Here is a 14,756-nt window from a genome sequence, read left to right on the forward strand (position 1 = left end):
TTTCCAATCTTAGAATTTCTACAAGAAGACATTGAGACACCTAATGTTATAGAAGCTTTAAATTTATGGTAAATGATAATAATACAATATATAATTTAATACTATAAACACCATATTATATGCATCCTTAAGATGTTATGTTATTGTAGTTAACAATAGATAATTGTGAAATGTTATTGTTTATTAACAAAAATAATTAAAATTTCATTAGTCTTAATTGTAGAAATAAGAAGTGTAAAATCTGAAACCCTGGCCTGGCTGGCTTGCTGGTCTGGGGGGACCTTGGTGGGTGCTCAAAACCTCATCCCTCCAACTCTGCATCCTCATGGTGGACAGCCTCTGACTAGTGAACGGACTGGGATTTGCCTGCTCGCTCATAGGCCGTGACATTGTTGAAAGCTGTCTGGAGGATCAGCCCTTCCTTTGTGAAGAGCTGTTGTAGTTTCTCACCTCAGATGCCCCAGACAAACCGATCTCTCAGTGTTTCCTCCAGTTTGTCGAACTCACAGTTGCCGGCAATTAGGCGGAGTGCGGCCAGGTAAGCAGTGGCCATCTCCCCAGCTTATCGGTCCCTCTTGTGGAACTGGAAGCATTGTACGGTGATGGGCAGCTTAGGCAAGAAGTGCCTGTTCAGGACTGAGATGACCTCCCTGTAGGTCTTCTCTGTGAGCTTTGCTGGTGCAGTGAGGCCCTTGGCAATCTTGAAGATAGCGTTACCACAGAAACTGAGGAACACATCTCTCTGTCGGCTGTGATTTCATTTGCCCGTAAATAGCAGTCCATGCGTTCTTTCCCCAAGTTCCATACCAAATCACGGCAGTCAAGTGTTGTGCCAAGACCACTCATTGGTTGCTGTTCAGAGTTCAAATCAATCAAAGTCTATAGGCAATCCCATGATTCCCTGGATACCCGTGAAAGCTACTGCAAAGCAGTAAATTCAGTGCAGTAAACTCAGGGTAGCCAATTCAGTATATAACACTCCTGAAGATCGAAAGAGAGAAGGCCAGGAACACCTCACTGAGGAGGTTGTTCCATAATTGTGGGGCTGCCACTGAAAAGCGCCTCTCTTGCATAACCACCGAACCAGCTTTTTTGATCAATTGTACAGTCAAGAGGGCCTCTTTCTGTGATAATTCCCAGCCAGGAACATAATGAAGAAGACTGTCCTTCAGATTAGGGGTGTGCAAAAAAAAAAAATTGGAATTAATCAGATTTACAAATATACGGGGCCAAAAAATTTGGAATACCGTATATTTCTGAATATGGGTACTTGGAATAGCCGCATATACGGTAGATGTGCGGCTATTTCCGAATATACGGCCCCATTATACCCTTAGGCCATTGAAATCAATGGCAAAATAGGGTATATTGGAAGCCACCTGGAGGGAAGGGGGTTTGAGGGAGAGCCCCCAAATTTACAGGGGACTCTCCCCTACAAACCCCCCAAGTCCCAAAAAGATTGGACCAGGGGGTCCCATTCCAGGGGCACCCACAGAGGGTGCCCCTATCCCACCATTATTATTATTATTACATTCAACTTATATCCCGCCCTCTCCGCAAGCGGACTCAGGGCGGCTCACAACATTATACAATACAATCAGTCCAATAAAACATATAAAACCATAATTTACTTATTTCAGTTTTAAAACCATTCTATGGCGCTGCTTCAGTACAATATAAGCGGTATTGAATTCTCGACTGATCACCAGCATTCTATAAGATGTCTGGTGGCAGCCCTTATACCCTATGGGCCATTGAAATCAATGGCAACATGGGGCATAATTAGAGGCTACTGGGGGCCCCCAAAACTGCAGGGACCCCGCAGGGGACTCTCCTCTACAAAACCCCCAAGTCCCAAAAAGATTGGGCCAGGGGGTCCAATTCCTGGGGCACCCAAAGCCAAACCTAACTTCACACCAGAGAATCTCTATAGGACCCAAATGCACTACATCCATCTATCTACTCTATGAACCCTGCTGGCCTGGAACCAGTATAAACCCAGTTGCCAATGCCAATGTCACTGCCACACAAAACACAATCTGCTCAAAGTCTGCTCTGCAGACCTGGCTGCAGCAAACCCAGATGCCAGCTCTCCAGTCCTGCCCCATACAACACGGGGAGAGCTGGCCAACCACAACAAGCATACTGGTTCTGAGTCTCTCACCCAGGTGCCAGCTTCCCTGCCACAGAGCACACAATCTACAGATGCCAGCTCTCCAACCTTGCCCCAAACAACGCGGGGAGAGCTGGCCAAGCACAACAAGCATGCTGGTTCTGGGTCTCTCACCCAGGTGCCAGTTTCCCTGCCACAGAACACACAATTTACAGATGCCAGTTCTCCAGCCCTGCCCCAAATAACACAACTCTCAAACAAGAGAAGCAGTGGACCACACCTAGCTCCACATCATTCTGTATCTGACACAAAGCAAGAAGCATTTAGACTTACCTTGAGTAATGGATGGTTGACTGGTCCAGGCTCTTTTGCGTTACCCGGGGTGCACCACAAGGAGGCAAGCCAGAGTTGCACCCCAAATGAGGAAGATCACTGAGAGGGCCACAGATTGTGTGAGAGGAAGGGAACCATTCCTTCTCTCTCAGCTCAGCAGCAACACACCAGCTATCACTGTCCCATTAGAGGGACCTCAGCATTGGTATGGCTGCTGGCTGCCTGTCATCATCACTGACACCTCCCTCTTTCTTCCTCCTGCCCCTGAAAAAAAAACTGAGTTATCCTGGCTGGGCCTGTGGGTGCTGTCAGTTACAGTTGGGGGCTGCAATGGCCTTTTCAGTATTATTAGGCATGTGTGGATGGGGACTAGGGAAATTTGGATTGCTTTGCAGATTTTAAACCAGCATTCACTTTTGGTTTGGGGATGGATGAGGGATGGGGGGATGCACTGCCAATCAATTTGTGAGTGAGTTTTTGGGCTGTCTTTGGACTCTAGTCTATTTTTAGTGGGAGTGTGTTTTACAACCACCTTCCAAGTGCGGACCAAGAGAGGATGCAGGCACAAGTAGGTGCTCACTTCATTCACTCTCAAAGTCTACGTTCGGGGAGCCAAACAGAGGCAAGTTGACCTTCAGGAAGACCAACTGCTCAACTGTCCAGGGTTGCAGGCAATTGCGATGTAGGCAGACAATGTCGCCCATATGCGAAAAGACGCGCTCGCTCTGCATGCTCGTCGGTGGGCATGAGAGGAACGCTATGGCCATGGAGGAGAGGGCCAGCCAGACCCCCTCCTTCGTGACCCAGTAGTCCAAAGGAGATGTTTCCTGCGACTTGTTGAGCTCCGAAAGATAGTCCCTCGCCATCGCAGCACCCATCTCCGCTCTCAGGGGCCTACTGCTCCCAGAGGGGCCAACGAGCCACCCAATAAGTGTCATCTCAGGACTCTTAATGGCGTGACTCTGGTGGGAAACACTGCCAAGCCGGGGAGGTTGGGGATGAACAGCAGTGGAAGTGGCAGATGAGCTGCTTCCACCCCCCTCCTCCTCAATTACCGGCACTGGGCCCACCCTGACTCTGCAACGCTCAACCTTCTGAGAGAGCTCGTCTTGCCAGAGATCGAGCTCATTGGCCCGCTCGGCGACTGTGCCCTTAAGGTGCAGGTCTAACATGGTCGCCATCATGTAGACCTTATCCTGGGTGAAAGTCTGAAAGCAGGCCTCACACCCTTCCTGCAGCCTAACAACCAGGGAAGAACCACTGGAAGAACATCTGCATGGCCTTGAGCTGGCATTAGAAATGAGGCCAGGTCCTCATGGGCCTTGTGGACCATGGGGACGACCAGTGCGATGCTCGCTGTATCAGACGAGAGCATTTCTGTGTGGGTCTTGAAGGGCCCAAGAACCTCCACATTCTGAGAAATTATCACCCAGTCCTCTTGGGTGAGACAGTTCTCATCCCAAAAGACCCTCGTCTCAGAGACAAAGGCATGCAGGGCTGCTCTCTGCTCTACCATGCGCTCCAGCATGGCACAGGAGGAGTTCCAGCATGTGCTGACGTCACTGGATCAGGCGGTGCCCTGGAGTGTCTGTTTCTCACGCAGCAGATATGAGTCCATATTGCTGCATGAGAAGTGACCCGTGATGTGCCAACACTTCTAGAGCAGAAGTCAGTACTCATGGGTCGCGGCTAGATACCGATAATCCTGGCTTTTCGTCTGGCCCAATGCGTCCTTAACCACGAGGTGGAGAAGATGGGCCGCGCAAGGAAGACGTTGTAGGCCCTGACGCTGGACAGCCGCCTTGATGTTGGAGCCACCATCAGTCACCACGAAGCCCATGGTGACGTCCCCGCTGCCTACCCAGCCCTCTTAACTGATGGCTCTGAGAGTGTCCGCCGTGTGCAGCATGTTGACTGCTTCGGCATGCAGCAAGGCCCAGCAATAGCCGGTCTGGCAGCCCTGACCCTGTGTGCCGCTACTGCCACCCCCACCCTGCAGCTCACTGGGTTGCCACCAATGCACAGTCAAGGAGAGATACCCCTCAAACGCACATTGGGAGCTCCAGAGATCTGAGGTGAAATGAATAGTCCCCTTGGCAACACGGAACAAATGCTCCTTCACCACAGATCTGGTCGCCCTGAAAACAGCTGGCACAATGGTCCTTCTAATGGTGGTTCTAGCAGGAACTTTGTACCAGGGCACCAGGTACTCGAGCAACCCTAGCACTCCAGGATTCTTGACCACTGAAAATGGAAGCCCATGGGCGACCGACCTGGCAAGGTTCCAGGCGATCACCCTCCTGCCATATCTGATTCCCTCTCTTGGCACACAGGTGCCACCCACACCAAACATCTTTGGCAGAGATGGCTGGCATCCCTGCACTGCCACGGAACTCTCCTGAAGAGCTCTGGAGGTAGTCGCAATGGGACAGACCTCCTGGCTGGGTGGTGTTGGCTGCTTGGGCACCCCAGCACCAGCCTGCTTCTCCCCTTTAAGAAGTACCGCCGAGTGGTGCTTCCGCAGGTGGTTCCGCATCCCCCCCGGAGTTGAGAGGGGCCACGACTGTGTTGGCACTGTGCATAGCATGGATCCTCCACATTATGCTGGCACTGTGCATAGTGTGGATCCTCCATAAGTTGGAAATGCTTCCAGTCTTCGGAGGTGTACGGATGCCCAAGCTGACCGGCAGCTTGGGTGTCCAGAGCCACCACCTGTGAGGTGCTCGGGGCAGACACATTGTGTCTCAGGGTGGCAGAAGGGGCTGGCCGCCAGGGGAAAGTGGGCAGAGATGGAGGCACCTCGTGTTTCTCCATCTCTTTCCCCTCCACCCCATGCGGCCTCCCCTCCTGGCCATCCCGTGAAGGACTGCTGATGCCTGAAGGAACCGAAGAAGGGGGCTGGTCCTCCTCAACCAACTTCTCCTCCAGCTCCTGCATGACACTCTGCACCCTCCTTGGGGTGATCGTTTTGGACAGAAAACTGTCCCCAAAGCTCATTTCCAAGGAGGGCTGCTCTTGCTGCCCCTCCTCTGGCTGCTGAGGCCAAGCGACATAAGCTGGAGGAGAAACTGCCTGAGCAGCAGACCCCTGCTCAGTGCCAGCACCTAATGTCACCTCTGCTGGGGGCGCCCAGTCAGCAGTTTCGATGAAAGCCCCAAGGTGGGCCTTCTTCTTCATCACACTCCAGCCAGAGGTCAGAGTGCTGTGGAGTGGCCCTACTCACAGGTGAGGGAGAAACCTGGGTCCTCCCCCTCCCCTCCACCTCTCTAGTCTTCTCCTTGGCCTTGCCCCCAGGGCCCCTCTTCTGCTGCCTGTCACTCATGTCATCCTTGGCCAATCTCACACAATCTGAACTGAGAGTGGGTTTTTTTACAAACCTAACTCACTGCACTGCACCCTGAACCAACAGGGGCCCTGACTTCTTTTTTAAAACTCTCCCACCAAAACTTGTTTGTTTTTTTGGTCCCTAACCTGTCCTTCTTTGGGTTGGGGTTGTAGTAGTCTGGTAAAGTTTAGGAGACTAGGTGATCCTGCCTCTACCTGGCTACAGTTTTTAAAAGGCTACCTTGAGATGAAGGCAATCCTTGTTATATCCTTCTCGTTAAACTTCTCCTAACTAGATCCTGGGACAAACCTGATTTCCTTGCAAACTAGAAAGGTGTCCCTTATAACTTGAGAGAAGCTGTGGTTTACCCTATGGAAATCTAAGGATGCACCAGCTTTCAGTGGCTGAAAGCAAGATGCACTGCAACCTTAGTCTCTTTAAAAGGGAGCCTGATGTGGCCTAGTAATCACGCTGAGCCTGATGAGAAACCTAAAATCTTTTTAAATCATCCCTATCTGGCCTAGTTGAATTTAGAAAGAAGATAAAGCCCTAAACTGGATTATTTTTTAAAAAAAATTCAAAAAACACAATCCCTAAAAATGCCCTTATTAGTGGGGCAGCCTATTTAGTGGCACTAGCAACCGAAAGCACCCTCAAACTCCAAAAATAACTCTATAAAAACATGAAAGTGACCCACCCAACACAGCCCACACACCAACCCCCACACCAACCCCCACACCAACCAGAGGTAATTAAAAAAAACCAAACGTGACAGAAAGAAACTTAACTTTTAACGCCCCCCCCCCCAAAAAAAAAAACAGAACCAGAAAAAGGGACAATAGGACAGGAGGATGCAAAACCAGCAACAAAAGAGATTAGATCCAAACAGATCACTGAGAAAAGGCTCAACTGTTAAAAAAGTGACCTTTTTAACAATGAAAATTAGGCCAAACAGCTCCTCCCCCCCCCACAAGAACCAGAACCAGAAGAGAAAAGGAACAACAGCAGCACAACACAGCAGTAACAAATCAAACATAGAATCCTTTTAAAACAGTAAAAAAAATTGACTTTTAACAATACAGGACCCCTCCTGCCCAAAAAAACCTTCACCCTAACCTCAAGAAAACCAAGCCACCCAAATCAGGAAAAGTAAAAGGACACTGCACTTTTAAAAGTCCTCTCACTAAAGTGAGATATGGGCAGATTGGCAAACCCCACCCCACCCCCAGCAGAACCCTCTAACCCTAACCCCAAATAAGCTACCCAGTACTCACCCACCCAAATCTGGATAAGTAAAGGGACTCTGAGTCTTAAAAAGTCCTTTTACTAACTAAAATAAAAACAAGAACCCCAAGACTGTCTTACCTTAGACATCTTCTCTACTCCAGGCAAGTCAGGCAAGGTTGAGAAAGACCAGCAGCAGCAGCTGAGGCCAAGGGCCAGCGCATCACAATCTTTCTCTCACACCAACACAGCAGCAATGGAATGGAGTCCAGACAGACAGACTCCTTAAAAAGGTTCTCTGACCCTACACAGAGCAATTTCAAAAAAATAGCACTGCTCTGTGATTGGCCAGATAACTCTGTTTACTTGGATACCCAAGTAAACAAAAGAACAACATGGCTGGGGGATTAGCCCAGTCATCAGCTACACAACAGCCCTGCAAAGCATGCATTTGCAATGCATTTTGCAAATGCATGCTTTGGATTGGCTGCTGGGGCTCCTCTCCCCCTCTGCCTCCCTCCCTGATCCCAGGGAGGCTATGGGAGAGGTGGGAAAAGGCTTCCAAAGACAGGAAAGGAGGCAAGCAGCTCCCCTGAGGCTGCAGAAGCTCCTTTCCTGCCTTTTCCATGGACTTCCGAATACTTCCGAATATCTATACGGGGTATATATGGAAGTATATGGGGAGCCGTATACAGCTCCCGTATAATGGGTCCCAATTGGATTCAGAAGTATACGGTGCCATATACTTCCGAATCAGGGGTGATTCGGTGGCTTCTTTGATTCAGCAGAACCGAATGCACACCCCTACTTCAGATACCCTGATCCCTAGCAGTGTTTCCTTTAAGCTGCAGAGTCATGTGAGCAAAAATTCTACTTTGTGAGTTATTACATTAAAGTTTTGATTTACTGGCATAAAAGTTATGAGCTACTGCATAAGTTAGTGTGCTCTGGAGTCATTCTTCTTGAGCTAAGACAAAAATCTGTAAACTAGCTTACACTAACTCAGCGTAGAGGGAACACTGGTTTCAAGCCATGTAGGGCTTTAACAGTTAAAACCAACACCTTAAATTGGCCTCAGGAGTGGATCAATAACCAGTGTAATGGTTGTAATATTAAGGTCAAACGCTCCTGATAACTGGTCCCGACCAGCAGTCTAGCCACAGAGTTCTATATTAGCTGAACACTCTTCAAGGATAGCCTTGAGTACAGCACATTACATTAGTCCAGTCTAGATGTAACTAAGTCATGGATCACGATGGCTAGATCTGACTGGCCCAGGTACAGATGTAATTAGTACCTCAGCAAAAGCTGGGCAAAGCACTCTGAACCACAGCAGACACCTGGTTTTCTACAGTGACTGCTGTGTCAAGTAGCAGTCCCAAGATATGAACCTGGCTTTTCAAGCAGGCCCGGATTTACCCATTTTTTTAGTGGGGGCAAAACTAAAAAATGGCGCCCTCCCACTCAAAAAAATGGTGTGTGTGGGGTGCCTGCCTCCCCAGGCAAGGAGGAGAAAGGGGGGGAGAGGATCTGAGGATGGCGCAAACACCACCAGGACTTACTTTCTCCTCCCCCAGTCTGTGCACACAGACCGGGGGAGGAGGAAAGTGTGGGTGCGGTGGCCCATTTGGCACCCCCCCTGATGGCGCCCAGGGCAGGCACCCCCTCTTGCCCCTCCTTAAATCCAGCCCTGTTTTCAAGGGGAGTATAATTCTATCCCAAGACTGGGGAGATCCCAGGTCTGCCTTTCTACTAATTTGGAGAGCCTCTGTCTTGTCAGGATTAAATTTCCGTTTGTTCCCGCTCATCCAGCTCATTACTGATTCCAAGCATTGGTTCAGAACATCAACAGTATCCTTGGTATAAGATGGGAGAGAAAGGTAGAACTGGTATCATTGACGTATTGGTCACACCACAGCCCAAACCTGATGACCTCAGCTTCATGGAGATATTAAATAGCATGTGGGATAAGATGGAACCCTTTAGAATTCCACATGTGAATGGTCATAGAGCAGAGCAGGAATCTCCCAGCATCACCCATTGAGACCACTCCCTGGTAGGACTCAAACCACCAAAACATGGTGCCTCCCAGTCTTGAGAGGTGGCTCCGTAGGATACCATGGTCAGTAGGCTGCTGAGAAATCCAGCCAGGATTACATTCCCTCTGTTAAATTATCTGTAGAGGTTATAAAACAAAGGAATGACCAGGAAAATGTTAAGATGGCACTGATATTTCAAAAACCAAAAAGTGCTTACAAATTCAAAAACTATAAGAAATAGATACCAGCTGTCCCATGAGTCATGTGAGGAGAAAGATAGCATTCACTGAACAGGGTCTAATTAATCATATTTAAATTGTTGTTAAACCAAGACCAAGCATTTTAGAGTGGCATAGCTGGTCTTTTTCTGGGTACCATGGCAACCAAAATTGAACAGGACTGGATTAATACCATGTGTTTTACATTTTTTTATATAGATCGCAATGAATGCCAAGAAATTCCTAATGTATGTAGTCATGGCACATGTGTGGACAAAGAGGGAAGTTATTACTGCATCTGTGATAATGGTTTTAAGGCATCCTATGATCAGACTATGTGTATGGGTATGTAAAGAAAATACTTTCCATATAGAAATTTAAAGTGGGAGAGCACGTTTGGGACTAAATGACACTTTAAAAAAATGTTTGGAACTGATCAGAGTTGATAATATTATATATCCGAAAATATATATATGGCGATTAAATGTAGCATGAAACTATGATATAAAAAAGAAGAAAACATTAACATAGTAGTTTTCATTGCTATTTATACAAATAACAATCCCTTTCTTCTCTCTGTAGATGTTGATGAATGTGAAAGACATCCATGTGGAAATGGAACCTGTAAAAACACGGTGGGATCGTATAACTGTCTGTGTTATCCAGGGTTTGAGCTAACTCATAATAATGACTGTATGGGTAAGAACTTTCATAAAAACTAGAGATGGGTGGGGATTCCTTTAGTTATGTTCTGTTATTATTCCTTGAATTCTGGTCTGGTTATTTTCTGGAACAAGAGAGAACAAATTTTCTGGAATAAGAGAGAACAAATTTTGTGTATCCTTGAAATTTATAAACATCAAAATCTTTAAGATGTATACATCTATTTTTAAAATTAAATAAATTCAGGGGGGTTTTGTAGGAAAAGCCCAGCAGGAACTCATTTACATATTAGGTCATACCCTGGCATCACCATTGTTTCACACAGGACTTTTTTTTTAGAAAAAGCCCAAAAGGAACTTATTTGCATATTAGGCCACACACCCTGATACCAAACCAGCCGAAACTGCATTTCTGTGCATTCCTGCTCAAAAAAATGCCTGAATAAATTACTCCCTCATTGCTTTTTTAATTATTGCACTTCTACAAAAGCACAAAAGTGGTACAGTACACCACTGTAACATAAATAGAAACCCCTTCATTGCTAACTTTGTAGGAAGAAAAAATGTATTCACAAGCATCTCTTCCCTTACTTGCTGTGATTTGTCTTTTTCCATAAAATTATTTATTGAATATATTCATCCCATATCATGCAAATTGAACCTGTATATATATTACATTTTGTAGACACCTCACTAGAAATGCTTAACTTTCTCTTGCTTGTTTATAGATATTGATGAGTGCAGTTCCTTCTTTGGTCAGGTGTGCAGAAATGGGAGATGTTTTAATGAAATTGGCTCTTTCAAATGTTTATGTTATGAAGGTTATGAACTTACTCCAGATGGCAAGAATTGCATTGGTATGTATGGAATTAACCAAGCCATGGCTGTATATGTGTTTACTCATTAGTAAGCTACATTGAAAGCAATGGGACTTTCTTCTAAATAGTTTACAATAGTGGTGTTAGAAACAGTGATGCTCTTAGGAGGAATATGATAGTTTGAATATCTGGCATCAAGTACTGAGAACGGAAACTTATACTAAAATATGATATCAAATATGTGATAGATGTAAAATATATCTCATTTTCAGAAGTGAACAGAACCTATGCACATTTAACCAGAATTAAGTCCTATTTCAGAAAGGCTCACTGACATGAAAGTATGCATGGGAATGTCAAGAAATTGTTGAAAAGCTCTAAAATTACTACCACTGCAGCTAAATTGTTGAAAAGCTCTAAATTTACTTATACTGCAGCTAAAGCACAAACCTGTACCTGAACCAGAGCCTGAGTATGGATTGGCTCATGTTTTCACAGACCTGTATAGCTCTTTGTAAGCCAAGATGAGTACCTGAATTCCATGCAAAGGGATATGAGGGGACCTGAAGCAGGTTAGGTTCTAGCTTCAGGAACATTATGATCGACCCAATGAGCTTCTGCCTCAAAAGAAAGATCCTCTCAGTAGTGGCTCTTTGTTGATGATGGCAGTGCTGGAAATCAGTAGAAAGGTATATACAAACAGGTTCAGAGTTACTTAACAGAAAAGAGGCAGAAATATGGGAGTGGAGGTCAAAATTGCTACTCCAGGTTATGACATATGCATTTTATGCCTATTAGCAGGGCTTTTTTTGTAGCAAGAACTCCTTCACATATTAGACCACATATCCCTGATGTAGCCAATCCTCCAAGAGCTTGCAGGGTTCTTAATACAGAGCCTACTGTAAGCTCCAGGAGGATTGGCTAAATCAGGGGTGTGTGGCCTACTATGCAAATAAGTTCCTGCTACAAACCCCCCTCTCCGGCCTATTAGTATTTATTACAGAATCTCTCAAATTCTTTTTTTTTCTATTGAGATATAAATGAGTGTATAGCACTTCCTGGCTCATGTTTTCCTGGAACATGTCAAAACTTGGAAGGATCATTCAGATGTATCTGCCCACCAGGATATGAAGTGAAAAGTGAAAGCTGCATTGGTAAGGCTGCTTTTAGGTGGTGGTTTCTGATTTACATACTAACAAAGCATTGCACTGTTGTAATGGAACTGATAAAAATGAAATTTTAAGTATAGTTTTGTGTTTATAGATGTAGTGACTTCTAGACAAGGCATGATTTTGTTGTGATGAAGAAAACAAAGTCTTGATGTTTTTATTAATGCAAACAGAAAAAACGGTTGCTTGGTTTCACAAAATCAATTGTTTCCAGTAATTGAGTGAAAAGGTCTAGCAAAATGGTATAAACAGATTGTCACTTTTGGCAAACATTCAAGTTACTCAGAAGTATATTGCATATAAAGCTAAAAAGTATTTTTAACAGCAGTGAAACTCTTCTGCCTAGGATAAAGGGAACTTTCTATCAGCTTCGTATAAGAAATAGTTTCTGTTTATATGCCTTAAAACTCATAAAGTTTTATGTGTAAGCTGTAAGTAGATTCTGAACCACATACATGTTTGAAGTGCAAATAAAAAAAAATTAGTATTTGTGCAAAATTTTAACATTCTTTATTTCATCAAAGGGATACATGTGCTAGTAATGAATAATTTGATCTGACTTCTTTCTAGATGGTAAATCTGCTTTTATTTCTTGAAATAAAATGGGAATTAATATATAGCTATAAAACTATAATACAAATTGCCCAGCCTTGGATTCAGCAGGAGCTCACAGGAGCACATCTCCTGAACCTTTCTGAGAGTTCCACCTCCTCCCAGGGCTGGATTAAACCCTGTGGAGGCCCCTAGGCCATCAAAATCTTTGGGGCCCCCTTGCAAATTATCTCAGAGTCAGATCGCCTACCCAACTGCCCATGGCCCCCACTGCAGCCTGCAGGTACATTCTCAAAAGCCCCTTTGGCAAAGCTGCGGGGAGAGGCAGAGAGAGGCAAACTTGGCAACAACACCAGCAGCAACCACACCAAGCAAGTTGGGCAAAGAGCGGCTCAGTTGCTGGCTGCACATGCAGGCTCTGAGGACTGCAAGGAGGGGGATTTGGCCCAGGGCCCCTAAAAGCATGGGGGTCCATAGGCCAGTGCCTACTTGGCCTAATTGTTAATCCAGCCCTGCCTCCTCCTTCCCGCCTTGTCCATTGAATAGTAGGTGCAGCTGCATAACAATCCCTGGATGAGCTCCACCACCTATTTTTCTACAAAAATGACCCCTGCAAATTGCATTATAACAAGAGGAAAATAGGAACTTGCCCAAATCAGGAACAGAAAAACAGAAAATATTCTGATTTGCCTCTCAAGCAAATATTGTGCTTGACTGAAGCGAATTCTTGGGAGTCTTAGAAAAAATGCAAAGGAAAGGAAACAATGTCATGAATATTTCTAATGGTTTCCCCCCCCCCCCCCCAGATATTGATGAGTGCAATGAGGATCCCAATATCTGTCTCTTTGGATCTTGCACTAATACTCCAGGAGGATTCCAGTGCATCTGCCCTACAGGCTTTGTGATATCTGACAATGGCAGGAGATGTTTTGGTAAGCACTTGGGTTGTAATAGTCATAATAATCAACCAATACAATACATGAGTAAAGAACCTTCATTAAACAATGATTTGACCAATTTGGGATCCCCCATGAGTTTGCAACTCACATGGGGTCATTAATAAAAGAAAAATAACAGCATTGCATAATATGTCATCTTTTAGAGATTAACAGAGCAATGTTACTCAGATCTACTCAGTGGGACTTACTCCCAGGATAGTGTTCTTAGGACAGCACTATAAATAAATCTCCTCCGGGTGGGTTTCCCTAAAGTAGAAGATGAGTGATGTTATGCTGTCCTTAAATTCAGTCTCTGTCTTTGTTATCTTTTTTGACAAGTTCAGCTTGTTTGTAGTTTTGCTTAGCTAAGTCCATATTAAAAGCATAGGTTATTTTAGTGCTATGGCAATTTTTTTCACACAAGATTATTTTTCCTCAAAAGTAGATTTGGCTGTATGGGTAAAAGCCATACAGCCATATAGAAATTTAAAGTGGAAGACCACGTTTGGGATGAGAGCAGAAAGCAGAATGAGAGCAGAAAGTATGGTCAGACTAAAGACTGCCATTGTTCTAAATTTGCTTATCTGTTTTGATTTTCATTGGAAACCCTTCCCTGATTTGCCCCTCCTTTGGAAGTTAAGCATCCTGGTTAAACCAATTTTATAGAATGTCCTCTCCAGAAATATTAAACAGGTGTGTCCTTTAATCCAGGAGCAGGCTTATGAAACGGGCAGCTGTGTGTTGACCACCTGTGGCCCTGCCTCTCAACAGAGGTTGGAAAAAAGAAGAGGAAGACCAGTTAATTGTTCATGCCTGACTTGTTCAGAGCATGGAGTGTCTTCTCATGCATGCCCCATCTGGGGCTCAGACAGCTGGCTCAGGAGTGGGAACCATTTGCTCCTGCCCCATCCAGTGAACTAGGTCCATGGTGGCCACATCTGGCTTTGAGCAGCCAACTTCCGACAGTTCCAACAGTTTCACAGGGGGTGAGGAGCACCATTTGCTTGACCTCAGTAGGGGTGGCCGCTGCAGGGGTTCAATGATTTGGGATGACAGGGATCCAATCCTGGGCTTTTGTTCAGGCCTTAGAATTATTGCCACTGTTTTAAGTATCATATGAAATATATTCTGTTTACGTGATCATTTGGTATTTTCATTTTTATATTATATGGATAAGAGAGACTCATTCCATGAACTCTAATTTCTGTTATTTGCTCTGAGATAATTTACTAGTGCTAAATTTTGTTCGTTTCCTTTGGGCAACATTTTTTTCTCACTAAATGGTATTACCTGCTGCCTGTTTCATTGTTTTTATTGGTATAGTATGACTTGGATATTCCAGGCTAGCTCTGTCTTGTCTGTCTT

The 14,756-nt window shown here is 45.2% G+C and overlaps 1 protein-coding gene across 2 annotated transcripts in view; it reads left to right on the forward strand.

Annotated features, from left to right (window-relative positions):
• The window catches only part of LOC132590489 (fibrillin-2-like), a 314,238-nt gene that overhangs the window by 257,326 nt on the left and 42,156 nt on the right, over positions 1 to 14,756 (forward strand). Inside the window, exons 40-44 of one of the 2 annotated variants that reach the window (XR_009556697.1) lie at positions 9,472 to 9,597; positions 9,835 to 9,887; positions 10,643 to 10,771; positions 11,767 to 11,886; positions 13,260 to 13,318. The exons of the other annotated variant lie outside the window; for it this stretch is intronic. The gene's annotated coding sequence lies outside the window, so the exon portion shown is untranslated. Of the gene's footprint in view, positions 1 to 9,471; positions 9,598 to 9,834; positions 9,888 to 10,642; positions 10,772 to 11,766; positions 11,887 to 13,259; positions 13,319 to 14,756 lie in introns of those variants that run through there. 2 annotated transcript variants of the gene reach the window in all.

This window comes from Heteronotia binoei, unplaced genomic scaffold (assembly GCF_032191835.1).
Source record: "Heteronotia binoei isolate CCM8104 ecotype False Entrance Well unplaced genomic scaffold, APGP_CSIRO_Hbin_v1 ptg000047l___fragment_1, whole genome shotgun sequence".
NCBI classification, from domain to species: Eukaryota; Metazoa; Chordata; class Lepidosauria; order Squamata; family Gekkonidae; genus Heteronotia; species Heteronotia binoei.